The sequence below is a fragment of the Olea europaea genome, chromosome 2 (assembly GCF_002742605.1).
Source record: "Olea europaea var. sylvestris chromosome 2, O_europaea_v1, whole genome shotgun sequence".
In the NCBI taxonomy this organism is placed as follows: domain Eukaryota; kingdom Viridiplantae; phylum Streptophyta; class Magnoliopsida; order Lamiales; family Oleaceae; genus Olea; species Olea europaea.
In genome coordinates, this window is record NC_036238.1 from 29,212,868 (window position 1) to 29,226,178 (window position 13,311).

The following is a 13,311-nucleotide window of genomic DNA, read 5'->3' on the forward strand; positions in this document are numbered from 1 at the left end:
TAAAGCGGCTACCCGCCCTATTAGCCTCTGGACCTCTTTCCTACTGGTAGGGCTTTTCATTTCTAGGATTGCCTGAATTTTGTCTGGGTTCACTTCGATGCCTCTTTGCGTGATCATGAAGCCTAGGAATTTTCCTCCTGCAGTACTAAAAACACACTTATCTGGATTGAACCTTAATTTGTTTTGTCGGGCAACGTCAAACACTCTTTGCAAACAGGCCACATGGTCATCAACCTTGGCATTCTTGACCACCATATCGTCAACATAAGCCTCTACAATATTTTCGATCAAACCGTGGAAGACTTTGTTCACCATCCTCTGATAAGTCGCCCCGGCGTTTTTCAAATCGAATGGCATGGCCGTGTAACAGTACGTGCCAAAGTCTGTGATAAATGACGTCTTCTCCTGGTCGGACTCAGCCATTGAAATTTGATGATATCCGGAAATGCATCTAGAAGGTTGAGCCTTTCATGACCCGATGTAGCGTCTACCAGGTGATCTATCCTGGGAAGCGGGTATGAGTCTTTTGGGCATACCTTGTTCAACCCAGTATAATCTACACACATGCGCCATTTTCCGTTTGACTTCCTCACAAGTACAATGTTTGCCAACCACTCGGGTTATTGCACCTCTCGAATGAAACCCGCCTGTAGCAATTTTTCCAGTGCTTTCCCAAGAATCGACAAACTTTACTATTTTCTGCTACCAAGACCAGTAATTTACAAACATTGCTCTAGCTCTCTGCAAAAAAGGCATATTTCTACGAGGCACATGAATGTTTCAAGACAGTAGAGTTCTGAAACAGCAGTATCTTTTTATCCCCAAAAATGTGAAGGATGTATATCTTTTGCACATTCTGACCAAAATGGAAGAAATGGAGATTCGATCTGCTATAATTTTTGTTTCCACCTGCAGGTATTGTTTTGTTATAATATCAAGGTTGTCTCAGTAATCTCTCTTTTCATCATTCAGTTTCAGTTGACAAGGACATTATATTAGCTGTAAGCCTGTAATTGTTGTAAACATGGTATATGTTATCATCATGATACTAAATGGCTGCAGGGAATTCACCAATCTCTTCATACTTGTTTATGGATGCATGGACAGTTATCTTACATGTGTGAGATATTGATGTAAAAACATGCTTCAAACACTACACTTTGTATTGAAAAATAGCATAATTTTTGGGCAAAGCTAGAATCTGTCAGTTGAATCGCTAAAGTATGACTGTCAAATAATTGACTCAAATCTCATAAATGGCCATGATTGAAGGAGAGTAAATTTGAGTATCAGCACAATAAGTCTCCAGCTTAGTTTCTATAGCAGCTTAGTTTCTATAGCAGTAGTGAAATTGCCCATTTTCCATGTCAGCGCTAATTTTTCAAAATAAGAGAGCTCAAGAGTGTAACATGGTGCATCAATTAGGGCACATCTTGCATCAACGATGTTGTAAGTTTAATATCAAAAAGTTAAGAATAACTGCTGATAAATCACTTCTGAGAATTTGACATGGTAGGGTTCCTTGTTTATGTGGGAATTGATTTAGTTATTGTGTAAACCTCTTCATTTGTCTTATTCATTGGATATTTTCTTTGTGTTAACCGGGATTGAGCAGGAGTTGCGAGCTCTTGTCTTTGTTGGTGGAAGAACTCGAAGTGGAAGTTGCAGCATTGCATTCTTTCAAATCCCAGTCTCTGAGGCTTTCTGCGTTGCGTAAATTCAAATCTTGTCAAGTCCCTGTATTGCTAGCCACGGATGTTGCCAGTCGCGGTTAAGATATTCCAACAGTCGATCTGGTCATAAACTATGATATACCTAAGTAATTACTCTAACCATTTGTTTAATTGTTGTTAATACATCTGGCATGCTCTTCCAAAATCCACTGTCTACTCATTATAGGTATGCTCGGGATTATGTTCACCGTGTTGGGCGTACTGCAAGAGCCAGAAGAGGAGGCCTGGCTGTTAGCTTTGTCACCCAGGTATATATTCAAATTAGCTTTGTTCAATTTTGAAGCTGCAATTATTAGGTTCCGATGCGTACAAAAGTTCCTTGCCCTACCAATCTTTTAGGAAAACACTACTTCACTGTGTTTCTTCACTTCTGTTCTTTCTGCATCAAACATGCAATGGACACTTTCCCGTTAGATATTCACGTAGTCGTTCACTCTCCAAAGATTTAATCTGTTTAATTCTTGATATGTTTTACATTTTTGTTGAAATCGAACAAACTCATTAAATTAAATCATGAATAATGTTATCTACTACAAGTGGTATTAGAGCACCAGTCTATCCGGTACATTTTATAGATTCAATTAAACAAGTCATATGACTTTCATTTAAATGAATCTATTAAATGTCATGTAATTGCCACATAGACTGGTGCTAAATGCCAGTGTTGATAAATAGCACTCCTCTTATTTAAATCCAAAGTTGAACTTCCACTAGAAAGATATCGGATAATTTAACCCCTTCGTTTTACTCATCATAATGACCAGCGATTAATTCTACGTCTTCAAGGGTTTCTTGTTTCCGTTAACTTACGTAACTCAGTTTTTAAGATATATTTTGCAGAACGAGGTGGATCTTATACATGAAATAGAAGCTGCTCTTGGAAAGCAATTGGACAAGTTCGAGTGTAAAGAAAAAGAAGTGCTTGATAATAATATTACACGGGTAAGAGTGAATTTTCTAAAATAATTATTCCTTCATTAGTTAGTATTGTCCGCGCAACTTGTTACTAGATCGTGTATCTTATATCCGGAGTAAATTGAACTTTCAATGAATAATTGTCAAGTAAATGTATGGCTTGGATTTCATATTCCGTTTAGATGAGGATTCCTTACCTAGTAACGTGATTTTCAGGTTTACAAAGCCAGGCGCATAGCGACAATGAAAATGATGGATGAGGGCTTTGATGAGAAAGCCCAAGCATGAAAAGCTCAGAAATTTAAGACATTAGCAGAAAAAGGCTTATGGAAGAAAAAAGGCAAAAAACGTAAAAGAGAAGTTAAAGAAGGAAAAAACTAAGTTATGTGGCTTCCAATATATCCACCGTTCTTGTCAACTAGAAGAGAAAGCAATGCCATGCTTTAGTTTTGTTTATTAGATTATTTTGCTAGGAAATTTTGATTCTACTTCTTTAGCTGAAAAGATAATATGTACAAGCATGCGACTGGATTATATTGTTTTTGAATATGTTGAGGCACTCGTTTTTCCCCATAATGGTTCTGGTATGTTGAGGCACTCATTTTTCCCCATAATGGTTCTGGTACTGCACTGCACAGTTGGCCTACTCAATGGTTCTCGTACAGTGATTTTCTCGATTTCTTTTACATGGATGAAGTTTTTATTGATTTTAATCACTACTGAATTTCTTTCGAATATATGAATTGTGTTAAGATACTTTGCCCTTGTATGGTTCAACTAAAAAAGAAGAGAGTAATGATATTTAGCTCCATTGGCATTTTTAACCCCATTTTATGTGGTGTTAATGTAGCATTAATTGATAAGTGGATTAAATAACTTATTTAATTCCATCTTTTATTTAATATATTGCCTACTATAATGCTAAATAGCATTACTCAAATTTTAGTCAAACATTTTATGAAATTTACAACTTTTCAACTACACATTATCTTTCATCAAAATTTTCTAAAAATTTGATGTTTATATAAACCAAACAGGGCAAAAATTTTTGCCGACATGAAAAGGAATAATCAGTGTGAAAGAGAAATGTAGAGGAAGAAAACACTTATTTGATAAAAAATTTCTATGCAGATGTTGAATTCTGCCATCCCAATCCTCCGTCAAAGTCCTCCGGTATTTGAGAACTGTGTCTACACAAGGAATATGTTAGAAATCATCTAACGATTACAGCTTCTAGAACTGGCAACCAAATTGACTTTCCCTTCAACAGTCAGGATGAAGAACCGTAGTCATTGTAGAATTTAGCATCTGTGGAGTGGTGCAGGATAGATGTCCAAAGGTTTCCGTTCATTGTGAGGCAATGGTCCTTCCTGGATAAGGAAAAACAAATGCCATGCTAAAAAATTTGAAGGCTACAAATAGCTATTTAAAGTCATCCCGAAACTTTTATTAAATGTTTTACTCATTTTCTGGAGCTGAAACCATGGAATACAAATGCAATGATGGATGAGATCCTACAGGTACTTAATAATGGTGTTTCCAAGGACCAAATTCTAGAGATTCAGAATCATGGATTCAATTCAGCTTCCGAGGACTTCTTCTCATCAGCAATCGGGATCTGATGCATTTAAGGTTCAAGTGAAGGGAGGGGAGAAGAAGGAAAAACAGTTTAGTGAAAGTTTGTTTTGTTCAATTCTCCATTTAGTTGCTTCCCTAGTATCAAAAATACAGAATCAAATTGAGCAACTATCATACCAATCAGGTTATCCTCAAGTTTTCTAGAAGTTCCTTCGCAATCAAATCTAATATCTTCTGTTGTCCATCAATCCCTTCATTGCAAGTTCTTCTGTCTCTTCAATGTATTTTGGGAATGCAGTGATGTTGGACCAGAGTGGGTTGCTTCATGCCCAGCTCCTTGCAAGTGTCAACAACCCATTTGTCTAGGCCAAGGTTTAAGAAAGTTACATGAGCAGGAGTTGGATTGGGGTATGATTCTTTTACGACCGATTTTGGGGCAGCAGGTGTAGGGTCTGATTCTTTTATGACTGATTTTGGTGTAGCAGGACTGTTTCATGTGGAGGTACGAATTTTTTGGTGGCGGTAACGGCTGATTTTTTTCTAGAAAACAAGGAGAAAATTCTGTCGACTTGGACTACTTCATCCATAATTGCCAACTTGAGGAAACTGATGGCTAAAACCTAGTTAAAAGCATTCCTGGCTAATGAGGCTGATTTCTAGTCAAACAAAGCCCCCTAGACTTCACAATTGAACTTCCTTTTTCTGAATAGAAATTCAATGGGTAATCCAAAGGTCATTTGGGGGGGGGGGGGGAAGGGAATTGCACATAATTGAACACAAGGGAAGTAAATATCAAGTCATTTATCAATACTAACAGGTGCTTTTGAAGGAGCTCCGATCACCAAATGAGATCATATGCAAAATTTGAAAATTGAAAATAGAGAAAAAGTTTTACAATAAGTCTATTTTAGTAGAACAATACTAATATAAAATTTGTTATAAAAAAAAAAAAAGGGAGAGGAAAAAAAAGGGGTTTGGGGGGGGGGGGGGGCAAGGAACTTGCACACTTACAATTTTGAGTAGATTCTAAGTTTGAAATTGGGATAAAAATTTTGAAGATCTTCTACCAAATGTGCCTGGCAAATAGAACACTAATTAGAACAAAAAGAAATATATACAAATGGGTTACATGTATTCAGAGCTTAAACACCTAAAACGAAGCAAGGCACATTGCTAATTGACGCCGGATGTACTAGGAGAATTGTAGGAGAAGGTAAAGAAGAAGAGAAAGGAGAGAAGAAGAGGGGAAGATAGAAATTAGTGAGAGAAATCAATTTATTTCATAATCAAAAGTTGTTTTATCACAATGCAAAAGAACCCCTTATATAGGGTTTGAAGTATTCTATCTTAAGAAGGAAAATATCTAATAAACCTAATTATATTTCCTAAAATACGAATTAAAATAGGAAGCTAAACATAATAACATTCCTTCTAATATTGCATCATTTCTCCCCGATTGAGAGAACTTAACTCCGACGAGGTAGACCGAAACTTCATACTCCAAGGAGGGTATCTTTTGTCTTGGCCAAATGCCTATATTGAACCTTGGACAGCAACATCTTGTTAAACGCATACCAAGGAGGACGATCTTTCTGATTAACCAAATATCTGAACTCATCACTTAAGGACAACTGATGCTGCAAATCATCTTGACGATTACGATCTAACCAAGAAGGACGATCTCTCTTTCTAACCTACTTGCGACGAGGAACTTCAAAAATCAAAAACTCATGCAATTCATCCGCAAAGTCGACAATTGATTGTTCATGATAAGTAGTACAAGGATCATGCAACAGATTAGGCAAGATCAACTTCGACATATAATTGAGAATAAGTTGATTGCTTGACTTAGGTGGAAATACTATATATACTTCTTCATCCTCGCTATCAGAATATTCAATTGGTTCAACAATAACAAAGTCATTATCCTTCTCAAGAGGAATACCAGACTTGGGAAGTGATTGTTTGGATTGGGACGATAGACCTAGTTTACGACATACTTGACGAAGATGAAAGGATATGTAGGGCTGGGCAAATCTCCCGAACCGAACCGACCGAACTGCACCGAACCCGACGATTCTTGTCAAGTTAAATACTCGAACGGGTATCTGAATTGAGAACCGACGAGTACGGTTCAGTTCTCGGTTCTAGACCAAGAACCGAAGAACCGAATCTTTCTAAATTTTTTTTTTATATTTAGTAAATCAAATTATTTTAATTTTTTCTTAACAAATTAACAATTTCTAAATCCAAATTTTTTGCCCAATAATTTGTTTCATTTCTAATTTTTTGCCCAATTACCCATTTTATTGTTTCATTTCTTAGCCCAACAAGATCTAATCCACTAAATAACCCTAAACGCCTACATTAAAGTGCATAACGTTGTCTCGACTCTCGCACTCACTCTTGTAGCCTCATTAACATTCCAAAACCTATACAATCATCGGCCTACGCCATGACCTCCGATCGAAGCTGCAACCTTCGCCGACCGAAGCTTCGACTGTAGCAATCGTTTGAACAAGGTAGTCTACTAGTCTCTGACATTCCAAAACCATTGAATGTATCATGAGTTGTATTTATATAATGTTGTTATAAATGTTAAAAAATTTTAAATATAGTATAGAACCGAACCCGAACCCGAACGGTTCCATAATTATATTTGGACCCGACGGTTCCATTTACTAGATACCCGAAAATTTTACCGAACCGACCCACGCCCACCCCTAAGGATATGTTCCATAGGTTAGCCTATTGGTAAGCGTCATCTAAAGATTGGAATGAATGAATATCATTTGGCAAGATTTTTCAGGTTTCAAACCAGTGATAAATCTAGACGTTGTAATGTGGGGAGCTCATAAATATAACACTTGTTCAACAACTCTCTAAATAGGCTAGATACTAACAGTAGAAGTACCTTGTCGATAGTGCAAAAAGAATTGATTTAACAATTGAGTTTTATAGTAGGCAGCGGCATAGTTATTGCTTAAAATTCGTTTCATCTCATCTCACAAAGTGATAGTGCGTTGGCCTAGATGATTACGCAAATATGATCTCCAATAATTTTTAGTAGGATCAATTAATGATATACTAGCATGACAAAGTTTACGGGAGTCACACAAATTGTGATAGGCAAAAAACATTTCAAGCCTATCGAGCCAATCAAGAAATAAGTCAGGTCTTGTGAGACCATCAAAGTCCAATAGTTGAAGTGCGACTTGCATAGGAGGAGAATGTGTGTTTCTAATAAAGGTCTTAGACAGGGGATAATTGCATAGGGAGGGTACATTATCGTAGTAGTGGCGACTTTGCCAAATCCTTGCACTACTTATCATGAACAATCAATTGTCGACTTTGTGGATGAATTGCATGAGTTTTTGATTTTTAGAGTTCCCTGTCGCAATTTGGTTAGAAGGAGAGACCGTTTTCCTTGGTTAGATCGTAATCATCAAGATGATTTGCAGCATCAGTCATTCTTAAGTGATGAGTTCAGATATTTGGTTAATCAGAAAGATCGTCCTCCTTAGTATGCGTTTAACAAGATGTTGTTGTCCAAGGTTCAATATAGGCATTTGGCCAAGACAAAAGATACCCTCCTTGGAGTATGAAGTTTCATTCTACCTCGTCGGAGTCGAATTCTCTCAATCGGAGAGAAATGATGCAATATTAGAAGGAATGTTATTATGTTTAGCTTCCGATTTTAAGTCATATTTTAGGAAATATAATTAGGTTTAATTTAAATGCTTTTATTAGATATTTTCTTTCTTAAGATATAATATTTCAAACCCTATATAAGGGGTTCTTCTGCATTGTAATAAAACAACTTTTGATTATGAAATAAATTGATTTCTCTCCCTAATTTCTATCTTCTCCTCTTCCCCTATTCTTCTCTCCTTTGCCCCTCCTTTCTCTTCTCCTTTACCTTCTCCCCTTCTCCTACAATTCTTCTAGTACATCCAGTGTCAATTAGCAGTTACCTTGCTTCGTTTTAGGTGTTTAAGCTCTGAATACGTGTAACCCATTTGTATATATTTCTTTTTGTTCTAATTAGTGTTTTGTTTGGTAGGCATATTTGGCAGAAGATCTCCCACAGATTTTGTCCCAGATTCAAACTTAGAATCTACTCAAAATTGTAAGTTTGGAAGTTCCTTTTTTTCCCCCATAAATGACCTTTGGGTTGCCCGATTGGTTTTCTATCAAATAAAGTTTACTTGATGTGTTCAGAAAAAGAAAGTTCAATTGTAAATTCTAGGGGGTTTCATTTGACTCGAAATCAGCTCCATCAGCTGGGAATGCCTTTAACTAGGCTTTAGCCATCAGCTTCCTCAAGTTGGCAATTATGGATGAAGTAGTCCAAGTCGACAGAAATTTTTCCTTGTTTACTAGAAAAAAACCAGCCACTACCTCTACCAAAAAATATGTACCTTCACGTGAAACAGATGCACCTGCTGTACCAAAATCAGTCATAAAAAAATCAGACCCTGCACCTGCTGCCCCAAAATCTATCTTAAAAGAATCAGACCCTAATCCAACTCTTGCTTATGTAACTTTCTTAAACATTGGCCTAGACAAATGGGTTGTTTATACTTGCAAGGAGCTGGGCATGAGAACTAAACGTCCGTTGTCCATCAATCCCTTCATTGCAAGTACTTCTGTCTCTTCAATGTACTGTTATTGACATGTAATTCGTTTAGATAAAAAGAAGCTATAAGTAGGCACAATGTCACAAAGCTTTCTTGTCAAAGTATAAATTCTATAATGTCGCTCTGCACTTTCCAGTAATACTGTGCTTGTTAACGTATGAAACTTAGTCACGGTACGTGTTTTCTATTCTTAAATAAACTTGGTTTTATAAACCTGGTGGAGATGTTTTGGCTTGCATCTCTATTGGGTGTTGCTTCGTTTTGATAAGGATGGTAATAACACATTTAGCCCCTGTTTGTTTCACATTATTTGCCCATTAAAATGAAAATATGACTGTTATCCATCATATCGAGCCACCACATTTGACATTCTATCTGTTTGTGGAGCTCGTAACAACTATATTTTTCATTCTCATTCTTACATTAATGTGGTTCAAACGGCGCTTTATATTTATAATTTGAAAGTTGCAGAATGAATTTTGACAAAGATAAGGCATATATAGAACCCAATACAGAAAGCTATGATACGGACACTTATGCATGGGTGATGAAGATTTGACGAGTTAGAGAGATGTATGAAACCAGACTTTCTTTTCTAAAAGCAACACAAAAGTGAAAAGCTTATGGTGAAAAGTAGATGTAATTTGATTTAAAATGAAACTGAAAGCGAACTTCCTTGTGTAATGGTGGAACACCCTCGTACAATTTGATTACGTAGAATGGTTTCCAATAAATGTGAGGATTTTTGTGACGATAGTTGTAATGAGATCATAATCTTATAACCATGTCAAGAAAAATTCATTACCCTTGTTAATTCTCGAGTAATTAGCTCAGAAACTTCAAGTGTCATAGTAGCTGGAATGATGTGAGGATCGTCCCACTAATACCAAATGAAATTGGAGGATCAAAGTAAATTATTTGAGAGTATCATTTAAAAACAAAACAGTTACTTTACAAGCTATATTAAAGCTTCAAAAGAGATATATGCAAGTAAAAGAAATACCTTATATTTTATCATCTCACCATCCGGATTATGTGGTCAATTAGCAAGACCGATTCTCTTTGTCAAAGCAGTAAGCCCCAACCTATGATTCATAGAGCTTATCACCATTTCCCGAGCAATCTGAGGATAAACTCAGACAAGTGACTAGACATCAATCGTAAACAAAAATACTATTTTGCACTCCTCTTTTTTGAATTTGGCTCCGAGAATGCTATAACATTGAGGAGGCCTCATTACAATAAATTGATTATAAACTCTATGTAACGCCCCAAAATTTTAGAATAAAAGTGTATGCTATATTTTATATTTTGAAAATTTGAGGACTAGAATGGAATAAGTTTTAAATTCATATTTTAGTTGGACCAAATAATTAAATTTTGATAGAATGAGATTTTATACATCAATATTGGGCTCGTTGGATCGCTCGTAATTAATTACGTATGTTAGGCTTGAGAAAAAGTTGATTTGAATAAGTTAAGCCCAAGATATTGAAATTTAAAGAATTCATGGTTTATTATAAATTAGTTTAGATTCTTATTTGAATTTCATATGTTGGTCACGTGTGTGTATATATATTATATATATAATAAAATGGATTGCAGCTAGTGATTTGGGCCGAAATTCTCGAAAAACACGTGAATATGGAATTTGATAGGAAATTATATATATATATATATATATATAAAGGTGTGTAAATATAAATGGCAACAATTGGAGATTTGGGGCAAAATTCTTGGAAAACGTGTGAATATAGGGTATGAATAGGAGATTTGTGGGTAACTTTCACAGTTTACACGTACACCACTCCCAAGATTTAAGGAATAATAAGTGCCCACATAATTGAGTGCTCCCAAAAGATTTTTGATATATATAAATACATATCAACCACACATTGTATAACGGCAGTAGAGAATAAGATTGTGGAACGTGAAAATTATTTCTTTTTTCCTAGAAAACTCTTTTCATCAATTAAGGTAGTATTACAAGGTGTAAGTGGTTAGTCCCATTTAATTTATTTCTTCATGTTGATAAATATTATACTCATGAAAATTATGATATGATACGATATGATTATGATATGATATGAAATGGTCATTCGGTACTAAAGATATAATATGATATGAGGTCTTACCAAAATCTAAAGAAATGATATGACGGTATGATTATTTTGATGCTTGATTGAATATTTTATTCGGGATCGCACCATTAATTGTGTCCTACTGAGTATTCTTTATACTCATCTCTTTTCCCTACCTTACAAGTTAGTACAGGTCGTGTCGGAGTGCGACGGCTCGATGGTGTGGTTGTGCCGCGTTTCATGGGACAAAATTCTAAAATCCAGCACGTAACTTTATTTCTATTTAATATTATTGCAATAGACACTTATGTTTAATTTAATTATTTGGACAAGTTCGCTAAAAATTTAGTTGCATGTTTTCTAGGATATTAACATTCCCATCTCTTTAAATGCTTAAATTGCACTTTGAATTTCAATTAAGATTTATGATATTTGGTATAAATCCCATCTTACCTTGCTGCCATTTTAACACTATTGGATGCTGAAACGGACAAGTGGCTGCATAAACGTCAACAGTTATATACTTTTTTTTTTATGGTCACTTATCATCAAAAGATTTAAATTCAATGATTGAATACATGTATGGTGTTGTACACTTTTATAAAAACCAGAAAGTATGCATGGGGCTACATACTTCAATTAAAATCAGGCGTGTATGTTTTAAAAGTTGTAAAATACCTTGTGGTTGCGTCAATTGTATAAAAGGGATGAAAGGAATATATGTATTAAAACTTTTACTCTTTCACTTGACACTATTTTATTTCGGGATAACATTATTATAAACTCATTTATTTTTGAAGAAACGTTTGGTAGCGACTTAAATTTTAAAGAAAAATAAAAATAAAATTGGGACGTTACACTCTATGTTCAAATTTGAATCTAGAAGGTATTTATGTTACCTTTATAATTTTTTCTAAGTCATCTCTTCTTCCATCAATAATGTCATCACCAAACACAATACACTCAGCATAGTGTCCCCCACGAGCAACCACCATTTTCATTTGCATGTAGCCAAAGATTGTATAACCTTGATCAAACATATCTTCCCGAGGATAAAAAAACAGACACTGCAGTTTCCTGCTCAAGCATGCAACAGATAAAGGTCATTCTATGTAGCATCCTACGAAACACACTTCTACATATGCATTGACCTCATATTGTACCTTGCCACCAGGTAAGAGCTAGGAAAATGCATGCCTGTCAAATCGAGGGAACAAGTGTGCCAATACTATGTGACCAGCTTCACATACTGCCAGAAGTCTTTTCTTTTCCAAAAACACCTAATATAGTTTATATATAATAAAAGAAAAAAAGAAAAGAAAAGAAACGAAAAACTATAGTTCAACGGAATTATATGTAATCTATAACTTTGATAAGTTCTATGAAAGAAAACCATACGCTTTGTTCACATTTTTGCTGCTCCTCTTCAGTTAGAAGCGCACCCATACCCTCCAGCAACTGCTTATCCAGTACATCGACAATATATTGCTGGTAGATCTCCTTTTCTCACCTTTATGGATAACAAAACAATAAAAATTCTCTTAGTTAGTGACTCACATCTCCAAATGCATCAGTAAGCATCCTTTGACTGCATTAACAGACATCATTGACCAAAGAAGACTTCAACATAGGACAAAGAGCATATCAAAAAGAGCCAAAAGCACAAGCCTCCCACACATCATGAAAAGTTCTAAACTCATCTAACTCTACAATTCTCAAATGGGTGCCAAACTGAACATATAATATGAGTTGAAAGAAGTTCTAAAGTTTTAAGAGAAAACTATTTGTGTTAACTTAGCAGAAAAATGTAGATTGAAAAGAGTTTTATTTCAGGAAAGTTGACTATATATATATGACACGAAATCAAAGGACCCTATTTGGGATATAGGTAGGGCACCTTCTTATGCTAAGGACATAGATTTACAACAAGTTGGAAATATGGACTATGAACATCAAAACATAGAACTATCAAACTGATTTAAGCATCTTCGGATCAAGTGCAGAAGCAGTTGAAATTTTGAAAAAGTATGAACTGCTAAAATAAGAGGAAGACAAGCAAAATGAAAAACTATTTTACTACAAACTGTGTGAAATTCTACAGATGAAATATAAATAGTAGTGTCCAGTTGATAGGCATCATCCAACAAATACAAAAATAAAGTGAAAGTGCTCCTATGGAAATATTGCCATGATTCGAGACATACATGGCCAAATATCTTCGATTAACAATAACTCTTACATCTCCACATTAGGGATTGTATCTTTCTGAGACGACTGTCCTAATTAATATAAATAGTATCTATATGCATGTTGGTCAAACATTTGATTATGAAGCAGTAACATTGCTAAATGTAATCAGAGTTG

General features: G+C 35.3%; 1 pseudogene; it reads left to right on the forward strand.

Annotated features, from left to right (window-relative positions):
- Window positions 1-470: 470 nt before the first annotated feature.
- LOC111375162 lies at window positions 471-3,224 on the forward strand (annotated as a pseudogene).
- Window positions 3,225-13,311: the final 10,087 nt, after the last annotated feature.